The sequence below is a fragment of the Trachurus japonicus genome, chromosome 4 (assembly GCF_045865225.1).
Source record: "Trachurus japonicus isolate A0001 chromosome 4, Traja_1.0".
Classification (NCBI taxonomy): Eukaryota; Metazoa; Chordata; class Actinopteri; order Carangiformes; family Carangidae; genus Trachurus; species Trachurus japonicus.
Genome location: NC_140910.1, coordinates 3,961,761 through 3,982,690, shown reverse-complemented (window position 1 = coordinate 3,982,690; position 20,930 = coordinate 3,961,761).

Here is a 20,930-nt window from a genome sequence, read left to right as displayed (position 1 = left end):
CATTTGAGGTCAATTTCTGTCTTTCCCAGCAGATCAGCGGGTCCAGCAGAGAGGGGGAAGCCGATAAAGTTTGGGATTTTGAGGAGTGCGGATTATAGGATCAAAAGGCAATGGCGCTAATCCCTCCCCGTTATTAAAGATGATAGCGCTATAAATGACAACACATGCAAAACTTCTCCCAACTCCAAACTCTTGGTAGCGTATGTAAGTACTTAACGGAACCAGGCTCAAGGGATGGGGCCGCCTCCAAGCTGGATTATCCAGGAGAGAAGGGATGTTGATCCTATAGTTACTCTCTCAGTTCCCCTAAGTTTTTTTTTTTTTTTTTTTTTTACATCTCATTTTCTGTATGAGGAAGTGCATGACTGTCTGTGGAATGGAGACAAGAATGCAGAAACAGCAGCAGTAGCAGTGAGGTTGTAGTTGTAGGAGCTCCTGTCTCTGCACTGTACACTGCAATTATCTCCAGAAGCTCAGGAAGCTAATTGGAAGAGATGTGGGATAAATCCCAGCCTGGGGGAATTGTGCTAATTTTCCACTTTCAGCTGACCTAATAAGAAGGCCCACCACTGCCACTGGAATGGTATAGTGGAATAGAGAGGGAGAGAGATAGAGATAGAGAGCAATGCCATTCCCATTCTCTGTTAACATGCATACTTAATGACCCTCATACACTGGGATCTAACTGCACCAGGGCAGATTATATTGCATCTTCTGCTTTCTTTTGCTAATTCAAGCATTCCTGTAATATCCATGTGTGTGATATTTCTGGGAATGCAGCCCAGTACCTCTCCAGCTGACACTGCCCTCATATTACATTGTCCATTGAACATCCCAAACAGCACGGACACTCACTTCACGGATTCCTCCCGAGCAGTGGAGTGTGCACTACCACAGTCAGAGCTCCTCTGTGCATATGACAAGTCTAATCCTCCTCCTTCGGAGCTCTAGCAGGGAAGTCTCTATTCAGACATAACCTCCATCATATTAACCCCCTTTTTTTTCCACTGTGTGCCCCAGACTTGCAGCTTGAACCCAGGCCCGGGGTTCCACTGCGCTGGGCAAAGTCCAAGCAGAGGTCGTCCAAGAATTCAAGTCACGCTGCAGAGCCAAGTTCATAAACCACAGCGGGTTACAGATAATAAAAGAAAGACCTTTGATGGACATAAACAACAAATAATGATAGCTAGAGAGAAAGCCTTCCAATTAAACTGACAGTCACATAATACAGGAAAAAAAGTTTCTGTACACAATCCGTGGACATGTGCATTTGCAATCAATAAACTGCTGTTATTTTACATTCACCAGCTGTTTGTGGTCGTCTGGTCGACCACCGTTGTCTCCAATAATGGAGATGGGGAGGAGCGAAGGATCTACATTGTCTTTTTAAACACACATGCAAACAAACATCTCTATAATGGTAGATCACAAGTTGCAGTCTTGCAGATATACAGGCTTATTAATATTTCCCATCATCAGATTCCAGCCAGTTGCACCAGGTGTTTGTAAATGAGTCTCTATATTACATGTGTAGTGTATGATGCAGAGGGTTGTGTTCCAATTGATGTCAACACACTACACAACTAGCTTGCCCTGAAAAATTACGCACTCTCCAAATCTAATATGAATTTTCACACTTAGTCTGATATATTTTATGAAAATGTCAAATTCTTGTGGAAATGTACACTGATGATATCAGTATGACATTAGTTAGAGATGTTAACAACAGTAAAATGAATATGAAACATTACAGAAATGTTTGCTTAATGGTTGCTTAACAAAGTATAGGAGTCACTCAAACATGACTAATGAATGGTATTCCAGACTACAGTATTTCAGCTTCCCAGTGTCCTTATTCCCACAACACACAACTGTTGTTTTTTGTTTTAAAACATATATGACTTGTTGGGCTGCAGTGACATCATGTTAAAGAGTTGTTTCATTACTTTGCGCAACATATGAACTAGAACATCTACAGTTGCTTTATATTTGCACTATTGAGGATACATTGGAAGACTCATTACAGATATTGTTAAGTGGTTAAACTCTGGACTTGACCCATAACAGTGTTATGAGGCCACCACAGAGTCCCAACACTTAATCCCACTGGGGTAACCTGGAGAACATGTGATTCCAGCCCATGTCTGTGGATGGCTCAGATCATGGGATGTAGCATGTCAACAAGGTTACGCTTTGAAGTTTTTCTGAGAAACGTGTCAGTTCCAATCTTTACAGGATGAATAGGATTAGGATTATTTCTTCCAACACTACTGTGCACCATCAAAGTTTTGCATTGAAGGTCGACGGATGATGCTTCTTATCGTAGTGATGGTCTGACTGTTGTCTCTCGTTGACTATAGTGTTTCTTTTACCACTTTTCCACCGAGAAGGTTCTAGTTCTAGTTCAGAGCCAGAACCTATACCACGTCCTCCTAAGCACCGGCTCCTGGCTCTCAAAACTGGTTCCAGACAAGCACCAACTGGTCTAGAGCCTGAACTGAGATTGGGATTGGAAAAGACATACATTGATGTTATCAGTGTCTTATTGCGTTTGTCTAACTGTTATGTAATCAATGCAAGCATAGTCAAAGCTAAGTAGCTGAGCTAACAACGGCTAACGTTCATTAGTGTTCACTGCGTTTGCAATGAATTAATGGTTGTATTTTCCAGCTCTGGATTGCCATGTAGGCTTGCTTGTCGTGCTTCTGAGTGCTACTGAGTAAGCTGAGACGTATACAGTTACGTACTGATGTTTTACACTGACATGTTGGTGTGACTTTGACTTGGCTCCTTGCCAGTGGAAAAGTGGTTCCTTGGAGGCACGCAAGTTGAACCAGCTTGCACCAGCACCAAACTAGCTTATTTTTTGGTGGAAAGGGGGTATTTGTGTACTTCAGTGTTTCCACTGACCTTTCAAACACTGGGGAGCTGAATAACTGTATTTTGGAATAATCCAAACAAAGGAGAGACCCCAGAAACACCCTCCAACAGATGCAAGCAATGACACGCAAAAGACTTTCCAGAGGCCAGCTCATAATGCCTTTTAATGGTCTTGTTTAACAAGCAAGGGAAGTGGTTTCCCTCCATTACCCACAAACCCCCAAAACCTTGCCCAGCCAAGGCCAGGGATATCCCAGAGTTCAATGGGAGCAGCATCAATCTTCTTGTCCTGTAAGACATGTGCTTATTCAATAGAAGAGTATCAACTTAGACCTGGTCCGTGTCAAAACTCACTAAACATGCATCATACAGCCTATGCGTTGCTGGTTCAGCCAAACCACTCCAACTAAACTGAAACGCCACTGGAACAATCTGCTGTAATTGATGTTTTCTCGAGAGCAGTCCACTGATGAATTCAACGAATTGCCTGCGTACTGTCTGGATGACCACAAAGCTCCTTCAAACACTCACATGGCTCCGTTCCCATAACATCATCCACAGTATGACAGCAAAATTTTGCACAATGACAGTACAATCATTAAAAAAATCACTTTAAAACGATCTGTCATCTTATACTGTCATTACTGTTAAAATGTTGTAGTCTATGGATGTATTGGATATCTAGATATCCATGAGAAGATATTTGAAGAAGCAAAACCCACCTCAGTGTAGTTTTACATCTCCTCTTTCAGGTCTCTCTCTGCGGTCACACAGTGATAACAGGTCAGTGAGCCAATCAGGGGAGAGTAGGCTCTGGGTCTTTCTTCTCATGGCTGAGTTAAAATTCAGGTAAATATTCAGAGAAGCCAAATCCTACAAGGTTGGATGGTGGGTGTGGCTTGGTGACTGCTTTGTTGTGACATCACAAAGTCACAGAAGTCCTGATGGCTGTTGTGCCTGTTTTCAGGCTCAGTTTCTGAATACAGGCTGTGTACATTTCTCTGTGGTTTGAGACTTTGATACTTTAACAGTATTAACATAAAATCTAGAGCTGCTTTATAATCACACTACACATGGATGTCTTACCTTTACATGATATGGACCTTTAATGCCTCATGCTGCCTGTCAAGTGTCATTAAAAAAGTGTATAGTCTTAAAATTCCCTTACGCTTCATGGTAATATTTTTTAAGTAAACTACAATCACACATTTTTTAAACTTGTACTATTTCTATTCTTGGATGTACAGCGTGTTACTGTACCTCCATTTCTCACAGAGTGTCACATACAGTTTGATTGGAAAACATTGTTCCACAGCAAACCTTCCCCTGCACTGTTGAAGAGCTGAATTCAACACTGACAACTTAAGAACTTAAGAACCCAACCCAATACTACTGCACATACAGTGATGGGATACAGAAGCTTGGCCATGACCTCTTGTAAATCTTTAACCAGACATGAATCTGATGTCCCATAAATACTGTAAATCCTCAATCCACTTGAGGCGATACTGTTCAGACTCGCAGGCAGATGGCACCACACCATAGTTAGACACTGATGATAACTGGCATTTATGAGTATGGTTCATACTCCGTCAGATTACATCCTCTTGTTCATGCCATACTCAGTGGATCAGATCCAACTTATGTGTGGTAAAATTTAACAAGGTAAATTCCGTCCTACTGAGCTTATTAGCTGTTATTATTTTTAGTCTTCTGCAGTCATTAAAGTACAGCTGCTTATAGAATGATTTTTTACATTGAGACAGAGTGTGAGGTCTCCCACAGGTGGTTGTGAAGCTCAGAGTGAGCTGCCCCACTATCACCATCTTGGCAGTGTCTGACTCATCCTACCTCCCAGCTTATCCAACTTACTGCTTACTTGATAACATGTAAGCAGATGAGTTTTATTAAAATTCCCTGTATGTGCTGTAGCTGTAGAGACCAAAACTTGTTTTTGAAGCAGGCTGTAAACAAGTTTATTTCTGCTGTAAAGTTGGACAAGTTAACATGGGAATCTATAGGGACTGACTCACTGTTAGAGCCAGATTCTAGTGGTCGTTAGAGGAACTGCGGTTTTTTGTCACTTCATTGTCGGCTTCATGTTTCAGCCTCAGAGGTTGATGCTTGGCGTGTCTGTAAGTTGTTTTTGACCTGTGGAAGTCGGCACCGGGAGCTGTTGTGTGTTTTTGGAGCCAGCGGCAGCAGCGTAGAGAAGTGGAACGAAATCCAGTGTTCAGAGCTTTGTCTCAAACTGAAGGTGTCCTGGTTCAGCCTCACTGAACAGAATGACTTGAAAGCCAGGGGCTCACAGTGTTCATAATCAGTGTGAGATTTTATAAACTTCACTATATGCTTCCAATCTGTAATATCCGCTCTGTTCTGAAGAAGCAAGAGAGGGAAGGAAACATTAAAGCAGCCCCCTGAGGTTTCATATATGGAACAAAGACTGGATATTATTACATTTGTGGTGCTTTCTATAGGAACTATTTTCGAAAAGAAGCTGCTGCCCCTCCCTTTTATATTGCTGTTTGAATAGAAATAAAAATGTTTTTACTTTTTTCTGTGGTGTTATTTTATTTATTCACTCCATTTCTATCAGGATATTGGCGGCCTCAGCTTCAGTGGGCCCTGCCTTACCATGAAAAAGCTCAAACACTTTGTGGTTTCAAGTGCAGTGCTGCTTGCAGTTTTTTTTTCCGTATGAAACTGAACGTGTAATACTTGTTATTTTCAAGTGTACGGTGACGTCAGAAATGGATCCAGGGGATAAAATTCTGCTTAGCACCAAGAATGTTTTGAAGAAAACAGTGTACTGCCATTACACCTGTGCGTTTCACATTTCACACGAGTAACAGCGCTTTCCTCTCATCCCTCCTCTTCCCCTCTATCTGTCATGTTAATGATCCTCCCATTTGGGGTTCCTGATATCCCAGCTCCTCTCAGAGGATCCTGCTTGGCAGAAATAGAGTTTAGAGCAGCAGAGCTGTTTCCTCATTGATTTTGGATCTGACCTTCCTGTAACCTCTTGTAAAACAATCGCCTGTGTGCCCAAAGCCCCCCCCCCCCCCTCTCCCCGCAGCAGGAGGAGACCTATAGCGGCTGACTGTGTAGACAGTCAAACATAGAAACAGGCAAAGAAAAGGCAACTTTATCACACTTCCCTCCTGACACTAGTGAAAACACAAGGGAGACAATAGGGTCGCAGAACCTGAGAATGCCCACGGCCTCTCTGTCCCAGAGCTGGTGGTGGATCCCTCAGAGGTATCAGTGCACGGGAGGAATTTGGGGAGTTTGTGCAGCTGAGGTTGTCTTCATTACACGAAGTCCAGTATTCTCAGAGGAAACAGATAAATTAAGCAGAGGGTAAAGAGGTGAGCCAGGAATATCCAGCAGTGAATTGGCCTGAAAAGCATGACTGTGCCAAAGCAAAGATGACAGACAGCCTGAGGGTCATTACTCTGTGATTAAATACAGTGTGTGCTAGGAGTCAGAACTGGAGGGGCTGGAAGGGGTCGGGGGGGTGAATACAATTGCAGCTTAGCTACGGATTTCAGCGTGACCAACAAAACCCTAAACTTCAAACGTCCCTCTCTTCATGATAAATAAAGGTGTTTGCTCACCTCCTCCAAATGCAGCGTGCACTCCGCTCACCTTTACGCACATCTGTTTCTACGCTGTCTTGTTATCACGCTCCTTGACCACAGCAGGGAGCTCGCTGCATAATAGAGATCACAGTGATGGATGAGCTGGAGTTTGGAGGGACCTCTGGAAAGAACTCGGGATCCTGCTCATGAAGTCTGACACGAGTCCAGAACAGTCCTGGAGAGAAGCTGGAAAGGTGAAAACCTCAGACTGAAGGGTTATAATCACAGAGAGCTAACTGCTCATTTTCTCACTCTCTGGGTTTAGGGATTAAAATGCTGAATTCTACCGTCCATGATCTATATTGTGCATGTTACAGTGAACTCCGGCACATGTTCAAACTATTTTTTTTCATCACTGTTTTTCTCATTTAACCAGCACACGAGCGTCTCAATAAGAAGTGCTTAAAGGGATAGTTCAACATTTTGGCAAATTGACCCATTGCCATAACCCCTATAGTCTTAGGAGTAGGTTTGTTACCTTTAATTTTCGGTGCAAGCTATTTTTAGAATGGCGAAGCAGAGCTGTGAGCTTCTCAGAGCTACACTACAGAGGCTATTGGAATTTCTTGGTTTTCCTCATCAGCTCATCAAATACACAATCCAATAATTCCAAAACGCTATGGTGGACAAGTTGTGACCTGCACATTCACCACGCTATGAGATAATAACGGCGTTTTGGAGTTGTTGGATTGTGTATTTGATGAGTTTGATGAGGGAACCCAAGAAATTCCATTAGTCTCAATAGCGTAGCTCTGAGCAGCTCACGGCTCTGCTCCGCCATTCTAAAAATAGCTTGCACCGACAATTAAAGGTAACGAACCTACTCCTAAAACTATAGGGATTATGGCAATAGGCCAATTTGCCAAAATGTTGAACTATCCCTTTAAATTCTATATAATAGCATGGGTTCTTTTTAGGACACAGCCTTCACTTTAGAGGACTCCTAAACTAAACTTTACTATCCTGTTACTGAGGTGAGACATTTCTCCTCCTAAGACTTCTCTTCTTCTCTCTGTGTACACTGGTAGGTGACGGCGTGTGTGTGGTTTTGTGTGTGTGCATTCCTCCGCTCTGCCCCATCATTGTTGCACTTTGTGTCTGTATGAACAAACAGAGGAGGACAATGAGCGGTGCAGCTGCTCGGACTGCCTCGCCGGTGAAACAGCAAACACGGCCTGCTAGTTGTTACCCACAGAGATATTTCATTACAGTTACTAATGCTGACTGTCGTGTGTTTACCTACTACATCTCCAGCATCAGCTACTCTGACATTGTGGGGAGATGTTTTCGCCGACTCTGCTGCGCACGCATCCTGGACTCAGTAATTCAACCCAGTGCATCCAAATAACAAACTATTATACTGTGGTGGACTGCGTTATACCATTCAGGTGTCCCTTTTTATTGTGAAGGTGCGGGCCCACAGAGAAGTTAATTTACATTGTAGTAGGTCTATATAGACAGATCTGAAATAGCCACATTCTATAGCGGAGGTTCACACTTATTGCTTCTCCTTTTGTATGTAATTTCTCCTTTTGTATGGAGCCTCGCCGAGGCTGTCAAAGGTCTGTAATGAGAAGCATTAGCCTGCTCACTGCTTGTTAATTGCTTTTCTTTGTCAAAATTGAAGAGATGGGAAATTGCTCACTCTGCACATTTCAGATATCATCTCTCCCCTTTTGCATTTTATTCTCCCGTCTGGTTTGCTGCACACGCACAAATTGTCGTTCTGAAATGGGCAGGATTGTGAGGGTCCCCGTCTCACCGGCGTTAACAACAACAGTGCAAGTCCAAGACCAGGACCAGAGAGAGATCTGAGGATAAGGAGTGTGATTAAAGAAGATATTCCAGTGTGAAGGGTGGGGCAGCTGAGATGCCCTTAATGGTGTCACAGGTGTTTATATCGGTCATAACTGACTCATATCTGCAACATATTCCATGGACAGAGTCTTGATAAGTACCCTCTGTTGTCAAAGAGAAGAAAAACAGTTGAAATCTGATGTCCGCATTCCACCTTTACCCCACTGCTCTGTGGATCTACATCATAACAAAGCAGGAGATCAGTCAGAGCAGGGATGTTAAATGTGCGGTCCGTGGGCCAAAACTGGCCCGGAAGGGGGTCTAATCTGGCCCTCAGAATGAATTTGCCAAGTGTGAAAATTACATAGAAGGCAGAAGAGGCATAATATTGTTGAAATTGCACATGTATTTTTATCAAGAAATTTCAGATTGTTGATAATGTGTTTTGTAAAAGAATAGTTCATTAACTGTAAACATCTTGAGATCCAATTGTGCTGTTTGTGGCCCCTAAACTAAAATGAGGGTCAGAGGCTGACACACATGCATGTGCACACACTTGGCATATGTTGCAAGCTAAATCGTAGTTGATGCAATGGACGTCATAAACCTCACCAAATAAAACCAGGTGACAGTTTGTTGTGTGTGTTTACCCTGTTGACCATCTTGGTTTGGTGTCAGTGTGCCGACAAAGACAAGAGTTTATGGTGTTGATTTCACAGTAAATCGAATAATAAAATCCGTCATTCTTGGTAGCATTTTATTGGGTCTCAATATCAAAGTGTTAGAGTTCATTTTCACCTTTGATTACTTTTTAATCTTATCTCTTACTGGGACTTGGAACCCGCATTTAGAGCTCGTGTTTCTGTGCAGGATTAGATAGACACCATATCACAGCCAGAGATAGCAGGTGCCGGCCGGAGCCGCAACTGAGCCGTGTCACCGGCTGACAGAGGTTTGGTGGTTGTATTTTATTGCTGCGCCGTGCTGTAACATGTTTTTATGGAGGCCACCAGGCAAATGTAAACACACACGCACAAGAGTCGCCACCACAGAAAAAGGCAAAGTTTACCCGCCTTTATTTGGAAAAGCGTGTGTGTCTGTAGGGTTTTTTAGCAGTCGAGCAAATAAACTTCAATTTGCTCATCTGAACCGGACCTCCCTGTCTGATGAATGGACCTGTGCAGGAAGCTCCAGCTCTTGAATAGAAGCTCTTTAAAGGACAGCTGAACTCATAATCAAGGGCTAATAGAGGAGGATTGTGCAACAAATTAGAGATGATTCGGTAATAAGACTCGTACCCGCAGGTCAAGACCCCTGAGTTCTGCTCTACATGGCAACGCTCGTCTTTTCTCCACTGGAATCACAACACTCCATGTCCTGAGGACTCGCAGTGGAAATAAAACAGTGAACCGAAGACCTCTGGAAAAATACTGATACATTTTTCAATGACACCCATTTTCCTCCCGACCCTCTGCCAACACTGAAATTTAAATCTTTTCAAATGAATCCATCATCTCTTTCTTTTTTTTTTTGCTGTCTCACCACACTACATCCCCCCACCTCCACCCTTGTGCTTTCTGCCACCCATTCTTTTTCCACCCTTCCCTCACACCAATCTGTTTTTTCCTCTCTTTGTAGTTGCCCCCCCACCCTCCACCCTCTCTCTCTCTCTCCGCCTCGTCTTCTTGTCTTCTTTTCCATCCCGTGCTCGCTCTCTCTCCGGGACCTGCTCCACTGCAGACGTATCACCTAACGTTAATGAGGCTTTTTAATCATTTATATGGAGGAAGAGAGCGATCGCACCCGGTGGCATCAGATACTGATGTACTGATGTTGCAGTCCTGAAACCTCACCCTGTTTATGACCACTCAGACTTCAGTTACTTCTCCTACAAAGGGAGTACAATTCCAAGCACATTTTTTTTTAACCTTTTCCGTCCTTATGTTATCAACTTTGATCTGAATCAAATAAATATTACAGTAACTATAACGGCCTCTATTTATTTATTTAAAGGGACAAGTTTCTCCATCGGCAGGACCAAAATTTCTGTGACAATAAAAAAGTCTCATATTAATGTGGATGAATCTACGTTACCCACTTGTTAATGGCTCCATTTTCGATAAATGTATCGTTTTGTCTCTATCGTTATTTTGTTATTATTATTAGTGGTGGAAATGCTGGACGAGCCGACCAGCATTTCCTTACTTTAGGTTTCGCAGACGCTGCCCGGTGGGTCATGGGAATAACGCCGCTGAATCGCCGTTAATGGTCGAAACTACGGCGGTATCTGATCATCTTCGAACCTCCGACTTTCATTCTTGATGAATGAAAACATTCTTGGCGAGACGTCCGTCTTGCACCGGTCCAAGAATTTCACGGTGCGTGCGGAGGCTCATGGTAAATGTAGTGTGAAAACACTTTGCTTTCCAAAACTCCTCGTTGTCCCTTAAAGGGTTCCCCATTAGCTGATGCCAATGGCACAAGCTAGTCTTCCTGGGGTCCAAAAAAGATCGTATTTTCAATATTGCATCAGTGAAATAGACATCTTAACATCGTGTTTACACATTGGTGCTGTCTAATTGCATTTAAACAAGTTGATATTAGCCTTCATAGCAATCATTCATTTAACAGGAACAAAACAGGGATAAGACATTATACTTGCCAGACCTGATTTTTGCTCAGCTGTTAAGTAATGCATTATTAGATGGTATTTGAATGAGGACTTGCTGTTAGATTGTCGTATGTGAAGGGGTCAGCTATTCCAAAGCTTGATGGCACGAAAGATAACTGCCTTTTTTAAAGCGTCTATAACTGTCTCTTTATCTTGGACAAAGCAACCTGCCTGAGGGCACGATGGTGGATAGAAGTTTAAATGAACAGATGTCTGAGTAGAAGCGCAGCACCATGCTGCCACCCAATTTGGCCCTAGCTGAGTCTGGCCGTATAGTATTTACACGGGCTAATGTGAGTGTATGGCTCGGGTCCATGGAGAGCATCCAGGACCATACGCCATAGGCCCCTCGGCTCTTGTAAAATTAAAAGTAGTTGGAATGTAAGATGCTCTGCAGCGGCTCAGCTGGGGCCGAGCTGGCGGGGGGAACACCTGTCCCCACACCGGACTGACCCACCAGCTTTGAGCCGACATCGTAAACAAGATTTTCCGCATGCAATTGTGTGTGTGTGTATGTGCTTACTCACCGCCACAGAAATAGATGAGCTAGAAAAATAACATCTGTTCAGGGCCATAAAATATTCACTTTTTTGGCTCATTGTGGAGCGGAGGATTAAGTTAGTCAAATATATCTCTGAGTGAATGATGTTTAATTTTCATTTCGCATTTCAGCAGCGGTGCAGAACATAACTGCATTTATGACTCTCATGTAGTTGTACTTTATCCACCTACTGCTTTATTATACTCCATTAAATCTCAGTTAATTTTACACACATGATAATTATAGGGCTGTGTTAGAGACTGACCTAACAGAACCAATAAAATGCTGCTCAGGTCCACAAGTTAATGTATGTCACTGGTCTATTATGAGTGAATTCAGTACTTTACATCCAATTCCCCAAATCTTCAAGGACTTTTCACTTTGAGCTGGGCTAATTGATGTTTTTATATTCAACTGATCAACTCATGGTGTGCACTGTAATATTAAAGGCGTTGTCACTGAACTCTGCAGTTCCTCTCACTATTCACCCAGACCCACAACACTCACCACCCACCATTAAAAAAAATCATCTGCCAATTCAGAAACAATGCAAATTCAAAAACACAGTCAAACAAATACAACAATGGAAAGGTGTGAAAAGAATAGCAGCAGGAAGCCAGAGCAAATACACAAGGAGCATTATGTTCTGGTCCCCTGTACAGTTCCTGTTTTATTTTGAAGTTCATTGTCCTGTCTTCCTGTGTTTGCCCTCTCCTGATTACCTCATGTGTCTCACCTGAGTCTAATTGCACCACTTGTGTCTCGTTTCAGGCCGATTTTCACACAATTTTGATAAATTGACTAACAAATGTCCACTGTCGGGCCCAATTTTTGCGCCTATAGGACACTCCATGACGCCCCGACGTAAAGTCTGTCATGTTAGATATGACAACCCCTACCCTGACTTATACAGTAGCTACACTGAAAATAATTAAACACAGAAAATGCAAAAAGAAAACAAAAACTCACCAACACCCCGACACAAAGACGACAGAAAAATGTCCCCATCCATATCCACACAGCACACTGGAAGCGCTGCAGCTCTCTAGGGGGACTTCTGTATAAACTAATGCTAACGGTTGCTATTAGCTTTAGCGGCACTGTCAAAACACAAACATCTACATTGCCCTTCATCACCTTTAATGTCACCTCCTTTTTCTTTCTTGTTTTCTTGTTTGTTGAAAAGTCCAGTAGTTATATCTTAATAATTTATGAATTTGCATCTCACATATCAGATTTGTAGTTTATTTCTGATGATATGAGTCTTTTAGGTCATTGAATGCAGGGTTTTTACATGAGAGCTGTTGCATGTGGTATCGGCACTAAAGGATTTCTTCCACCACTTTCTATCATATTCAACCATGAACTAGATGAATCTGTCATTGCTAACCCAGGAAGTTGTGTAGACACAACTTTATCAATAACATAGATTTGACACATTTTCCACCATTGTGTTTCTCCCAGCAGCAACAATTATTGATTCTTTTATTATTGCGTTTACTTCTTGAGGGCACTGCTTTACTTATTAACTGACCACAGATAATGAGATGTGCGTGCTGCATAAAAGGCCTGCATAGCAACCTCAGTAATGATTTAAAGTTGTAACCGGGGCAGCAAGTATTTAAAGCTCGGTTTATGTCTGTTTTTCGTGTGGGGGGAGGTTGTGTTTATTATGTCACATTCTTTCACACGAAGTGAAAATGTGGGAGTTTGGGAGTCCTTGTGTCCATTCACTGGGGCATTACCATGTTCTTTGATGGACTTCATTGGGCCCAAAGGAGAAGGACGTAACCCTGTTTATTTAAATGCACAGCTTTGTGGGCCCTTAAATGCTGCTCTGTCTTCATTCCTCAGTCACTGTGCCTCCATTCACAGCAAAAAACAAAAACCTTTGACCTCTTTTGTTCGCCTCGTTTGTTTCTCCGTTTGATTGCAATCTTTGTGCTTCATGGATTTCTCACTTTTAACAATTTTCCAGTAAAATGAGGTTGTTTCTCCTTGGACCTGCCTTTGGCTTTCCTGGCTGCCTCTCTGTGCTGTTCTGGTGGGAATCTGCCACCTAAAGGCCTCTTTCTGCTGCGATGCCCCAATGCGAATGGCTGGTCCCAGTGACATTGTAGTGACATAATAGATTTCAGTCCCTCTGCTTTCTCCCCTCAGCTTGTTACAATTAAAACCGTATGCAAAGACACAAAACAGATTCCCAGCCAGGCAGTCACTGGGTCTGGCCAGTTGTTCTAACTCCAGATAATGGCAGGATTAACCAATTGAGAATGGGCTATTATTTGAGCTAATATTGAGCCCTTGCTCAATATAGTGCAGGCTTGGCAGGTCAATCTCCCCCTACTCTGGAAGATTATAATATTTCATCTCACAAAAGAGGTTTTATGTCTTAATTCAGCCACCACTCACTCTTTTTTTGTTGTTTTTGGACCTTCCATCAAATCACTTCAGGGTGATTCATGGGTCACGTCTTATGGCAATGACATTATAAGTGCAAAACTTTAAAAAGACAGTTTAATATAAAGTTTTAATGCAGTTGGGTTTAAATGTTCAGTTTAAAGCCTCTTTAATCATACGAACCCTGATAGCCCTATATTCAGGTGAGAAGAAGTGCTGGTGCCCTGGTTAATGCGTCTCTGTGTTGCTTAGGATGCTTTATGTATTTGGGCAGAGCCGGCTCCGTTAGTGTCAGTTTATGAGCGGCTTTACGAGCTGGTTGCAGGTCTGCTCATGGAGAATGATGAAGAGGCCTTGAACAGTGCCTTTGACTGGGCTAACTGCAGTCCGTCTGCAGCGAGCTAAAATCAACACCAGTATTATACGCTTTAGCGAGAGACTTGCCAATAAAACACTTTTCTGAGAAGCCCTGTTGTGGGCCGTCCCTGTCTGACTTCTATAACTTCCTTCTCTCTGCCTCTGCATCTCACTCAGCAAAACACACAATATGTGCTGAGCCGAAAACACCAAAGAGCGTTATGAACAACGATGGAGGGAGCTTAGCTGACTGCTACTACTTTTTTCACCCTTTTCTCTTTTTTTTTATTCATCGACCTTGTGGCATGCGCCAGTTTTGGGTTTGGAAGAAAATACTGTCTCCTAAAAATGCCTTAAATTGTGACCCACCACAGAGAGAGGGTGTAAAAAGGCCTGTGGCAGAGACAGACAGGGAAATGTGGTAATATGAGGTGTTTTATGATACCGTCAGGGATAGCCTGATAATCATGAAATATTGTAGCAGTGATGGGGCCAGAAATTCAGCCTTCAAGATCCTGGGCAGTGTTTCTCTTTAAAGGATCGTAAATTATTTTGGCAGGTGGGCTCTAAAGTGCAGGCCACACAAGACAAGGACCATCCTGAGACTCTGGCTTCTAACTTTTAGACATGGTGCAGTGGTAACTCACAACAGTCTGCTGGCAGGTTTTACATGGCGAAGGTCTACCAGCGTGGTGTAACTGAGGAGATAATGAGCTCTAACATGTGAGTGACACGGACACAAGTAAGAGTAAAAATGCAACAAGTGAGTTTTCTGGTTTTACATTTGATGTTGATTGTCTTAAATGTGTGTGTGCATATGTGTGTGTGAGACAGAGAGAGAGAGGGAGAGAGAGAGGGAGACGGTTTTAGTAAACCCGGGGCTCATAAAAGGAGCAGGATTTATATGGAGTGAACAGTGTGTCCAAGAACCACTTCAGAGTTATGTGTCTAACAGAGACTTGTCCTCAGACACAGAGCAGGGAGGGGCACCAGTGAAATCTAATCATCTGCTTTATGCTGAGTTTATTCAGTTCAGTCGGAGCCTGAAGTTCATTCACATCATTCTCATCAATATCTCATGGTAGCTCACATTCAAAGAGAAAAGCACCACCACACCAAGGATTAAAATGAATGATAGCCACGAGAACTTTAATGTGATTTAGTTAATGTGGATGTGGCCAATTAGTCCTTTTTGCTGTTTAATAATCAAAAGGGAAGCAACTTGTGTCTCGTTGGATAAGTAAGGGCTTACTGGTGAGTCACTTTTCCCACTGATATAAATGTGACAGTCATATTCATTCATAGAAATGAACAGCAGTTATTAACTTGTGGTGTAATACATGGCTTTTTGATTTAGGTTTTCATTAAATGGACTCCATGTGTTTATATTTTTCCACTTTCAAAGCACTGACCTCTCGCTGCATTTCAGATGCTCTGTTGAGGGCAGCACCAGAATTCTGCATACACTGCTGTATGTTGAAAGACCTGTATGCAGACAGCTAAGCATGTTCTCAATGCGGTTTAGAAACATATAGATCATAAATATTACATGTATACCTCCTCCCCCCTTGGAAAATCCATACTGCAGTGTGGATATATAAACATCTTAATGTCACATTAGCTGTTTCCTGCTTTGCTGACTCATCAGTGTACAGTATGTTCAGTGGAGGCTCCAAGTTTTCATATTATTTATTTTTATTTAGTTAGTAATTTATTAAAGGGACAGTGTGCAATGGCATTAATCATTTGCGAGAAATGAGGAGATGGTTGAACCAGATTTAGCTAGCTGCTAATTTCCAGCTGCAGTGCAGACATGTAATACACAACAGGCAATAAATACAAAGGAAAACCTGATACATAAAATGACATGAATAAACAGTGGACAGCGCCAAGACAATTACAGACACACAATTTCCACATTTAAAAAAGAAACACACCCATGAACATCGCTGGCTGGAGTATGTTGGTGCTGTTGTCCCTGTGTTCTCTGTCATGTTTCCATCCCTTCTTATGTTTGTTTGTCCCCCTTTAGTCTCTGTGTGTCTGCTGTGTGTGTGTGTGTGTGTGTGTGTGTGTGTGTGTGTGTGTGTGTGTGTGTGTGTGTGTGTGTGTGTGTGTGTGTGTGTGCGTGCGTGTGTGTGTGTGTGTGTGTGTGTGTGTTCCCTCCAACTCCTCCTCCAACCTTATCTCCATCCAGTCTTGACCTCCAGCGCCTGCTGCAGCACAAAGACCTGCCGCTCTCCACCAGATCACACTGTCACATCATTGGCTAAAAGTCTGTCACTTACCTATTGCTCTGTATTTTTATGAACTTCTTAGTTTTCCCATTTATTCCCTGTATTCCAGCTCCACACACACACACACCTGTGGCCAGTCTGGTGCTGCCTGCTTGGAATTCTGTTTGTCTGGCCTGCTTTTGTGGATTTCTGTCTGTGAGCCTAACCTCCACCATCATCTGCCAGCCTGTCCACATCCCCGCCCCCTCCCCTCCCCACCCACACTCGTCACATTCCTCATGATTTACAATAAAGGGCTTTCCCCTTCACCCCCAAAACCGTGTTCTGCTTTGTGGGTTCACATCTAAAACCGAAACCACACAGGATCATATTCCACTCTAACTTGTTGTGATGTCTATTGTCAGCCAACAATGAATGGCATGTTTTGCAGTGATAGTGCTTGGGGCTGTGCAAATCTTGACACATGAGCCAGTGGGCAGTGGGGTTATTTGGGAGCACTAAGGTCATGGTGTGTAACACATACAGTACCAAGCTACTAGGAGGCTGCAGCTGTCAAAGTCAGCTGAACTCTGAGTGTTTGAGGTTTGAGACTGAGATACTTTCCCCCAGGAGAAAGTGATGTTATATCCAACACAACTGAGCTTTAGCCAAAGTCACTGATTGCACCACACCACAGTTATTTTCAAAGTTACAGGATATAAATGTTTTTAAAGGGATGTTTCAACATTTTTGCAAATTCGCCTTTTGCCATAATCCCTCTTAGGGGTAGGTTCATTACCTTGGTAACACTTTATAAAAGTACACACTATTAAGAATTAGTTAAAGCAGAAGTAAGTGGTCCGGTCGTTTTCGCTAATGCTGCGTTCCAGGCAGGCTTTTGAAATCGTAAATTACAGCTTCAAGTCACAACTTACGACTTTGTAGCGTTCCAGGCAACCCACTCGTGTTTTTCTGACCTGTTTTACCGGTGAAAGTCACTATAACGGCCACTCGTAACTTCCGACCGGTGAACTCGTACCAGATCGAACTGGTACCACTTCACGGTCGGAAAAATACGAGTTTCCTTGAACGCACCATAACAGTCCTCGTCCCTACGTCGCTACATTCACGGCGTCCCTTGGCTGCACACACAGCCCTGCATGCCGTTCTCTCTCCTCATTGGATAAAAACTGTAGGATACGATAAATGTTTTCTCCTCGGCTCAGAGCAGAGCAGAGGGACTGACAGTCCTCTCTGTGTGTGCAGCCAAGGGATGCGCGTGAACGTGGTGACGTAGGGACGAGGGCGGGGACTGCTAATTCCATCGGCTGACAAGAAGTTAACCAAAACGACCGGATCGCTTACTTCTGCTTTAAACACTGAATTCATCATTTATAACACACATACTCATTAGTATAGTTTATAAACGCAGTTATAAACTACATACTAATGCATATTCATGCATTATAAATTAACAATTCAGTATTTATTAATGCTTAACTAATGCTTAATAGGGTGTACTTATTATAAAGTGTTACCATTACCTTTAATTGTCAGTGCAGCTGTTTTGAGATCGGCTGGGCAGATGTGAGCTCTGCATGGTGCGCGGTATTTCCGGGCTTTCCCTCATCAGACTCATCAAATACACAATCTAACAACTCCAAAATGCTCTTGTGGACAAGTTGTGACCTGCACATTCACCAAGAGATAATAACGGAACGTTACGAGACGGAGTTGTTGTCGAGGCAAATGCGTAGCCGGAACTACATTCCAGGCACGGCTGCTGGGCGGAGTGATTTCAAAAGCGAAAGTAGTTCAGAGTTTTACTTCATGTGTCGTAATGTTACATATACGTTATTATTTCATAGCATGGTGAATGTGCAGGTCACAACTTGTCCACGAGAGCGTTTTGTGTATTTGATGAATTTGATGAGGGAAATGTAGAAATACCATGAGCCTCCCTTGGGTTAGATGAGCAGCTTGCGGCTCTGCCCTGCTGATCTCAAAACAGCTTGCACCGACAATTAAAGGTTATGGCAAATTTGCCAAAATGTTGAAATATCCCTTTAAATAAAGATCAATGGACTGGTGACCTGAGTGTTTCCCGCAAGAAACAGTAGTTACTACGATGGGGGGGGGGCTTAGCTTGGACATAAAACTCAGTAGGTAAAGTGTGAAGTGTGTTGTAGCAGAGTGAGCAGGCCTGCTTTAGACAGATAGGTGGGTGTGTGGTGAGCAGAGTTCATGACAGCGAGGTGGAGCAGGTCACCAGGAGGTCAGCGGGGACTAGCTTGGTGGTCTTCAGTTGCAGAGTGACGGTTAAGGCCGGGGATCTCTGAGACTGAGCCGCGGCGCGGGGGTTATCACAGTCACCATCGCACTCTTCCCAGGTTCTAGTGACATGTTATGGCTATCACTGACGGCAGCTTAAAAGCAAGTTAGTACATCAAATGAAGAGCTGCAGCCATGCATGTAAAAAGCCCCGCGCTGCAACATATGAGGCAAATTAAAACCTCGGCTTGGTTTATTAGCTGCCTCAGAGGAGCTGGTGATTTTTTGTTTGCATTAGGAAAGATTAGCAAAAAAAAAAAAAAAAGATATGGTCTGTAAGAGGAGAATGATATCTGATTAAGGATTATGTGTTTGGATTTGATTGGTTAAATGAGGAATATGGCTTTGGGTTGCAGTTTAGCCTTGCAATTCTAATTTATACTGGGTGTACACACATGCAAATGCCCACATACACTTCAGCTGAAGCAGATCCAGGAGGTTTGTCCCTACTTTTTGAAATCCCTGGGACTTTCTTAAAGGTTGTTCCCTGAGTAAGAATGAGTCATTGGCCTCACAATGGGTCCACAGTGACAGCCCATCCTCTGTAGAGCTCTGATAGCAGAAGAATGTCACTCTGGGAGGGTTTTGGGACGCTTTATATTCTCCCCACGCCGAGGTCCTAACCCCCTGTGTCAGCCCCCTCACCCCTCACCTCCTGTCTCCTCTAATGTGGCTTTATTGACTGTGACACACTGAGCATGGAGACGATGACCAAACAATTAAATTCCCCCCTCCCACCCCCCATTTCCCCAAAAAAGGAAGGGCCATTAGAGTCACAAACCATTCCACGGGCTTTGTGCGTACGAGCTTGTGTATGCATGTGCACGAGTTTGCGCGTCGTCCAAAGTGTGACAATACGCGAGCAACGGCGGACAAGCGGAGGCGGGAGAAATTCTTCTTCCCACCACACCATCCCCCCATGAGTTCATGAATATGAAAAACAGCTCTTAGCTTCCTAATCTACACCAACGCCACCAGAGACATCGGACGCTGCAAACACGTCTCTCATTTTGGCTAAATTATCAGCAGATCAAGGGGATCGGACGATCACATGATGCTATTGTTAGCTGATAAAAGTAACTCAACCCTGGACTCCTTTAACCGGGCACAATGGCTCTTTCCTAAGATTACTCCGCGACACATTCTGTTGCACATCTAAGCCTCCGCAAACTGGGTTATCGGTGAAATCAAGCCCAGAAAAGCTTGGGCAAACATCTCAGAGATCAACTGGATTATGATGAATTTCTGTCCGGGGTTTATTCAGCTGCCACGTAAAGCTCGCTCTCTGCAGAGATAGATCTCTAATGAAGTGGGGGGAAAACAAGTGGCTAATGCTCTTAAAGAAACACACACACACACACACTCTTACACACACACTCACTCTCTCTCACACACACACAGGCACAATGTGACTGCAGAGTGTTCTTGACGACTTTGACGGCCCCCGATCGCGCCCTTGTTTTAGTTCCAGCTCTGGTTCTGTTCTGTGTGCGGAACATAAATGTGAAGCGAAACCCAATAATGAGGCTGCTAATGGTCTGTGTGATCTCTGACCTGGTGTCTCTGTTAGGGTCTTCACAGGGCCACAGGCCAGCCACATAATCGCTTCCATGAACTACTCAGAGCCCTTTCAAATGTGACTTTTAGCCCTGTCGGGGAGTTAAATGTTAATTTTGTGAGATGCAGCTAATGCTCGCCTGTCACTTGTCGTCAGGTTTGATTATGTTCGTGAGCGGTTGTTTGTCCTCCTTTATTAGTTTATGCTGTGATGAAATGATCTGTGTTTCATTATGACCTCCTGGAAATAATCCTGTTGACAATTTAGACACGGGTCACACGCTCACAGGCTCACACACACACGCACGCACTCGTTCGCACACACACGCCCACGCCCACTTTGGTTAAAAATTAAAGGAGGAATTGGATAAAGTAAAAAAATTTTGTGGACTTATTCTGGATTATTTTCCACAAACTTTTTTCTTTCACTGGCATCAAAGAGAGCAAGAATCCATCTGGCATGAAGATGTTTGAATATCTCACCTATTAAAGGGAGCTTTTTTCATGGCAGACCATCTGTTCAATAAATTTTTAAA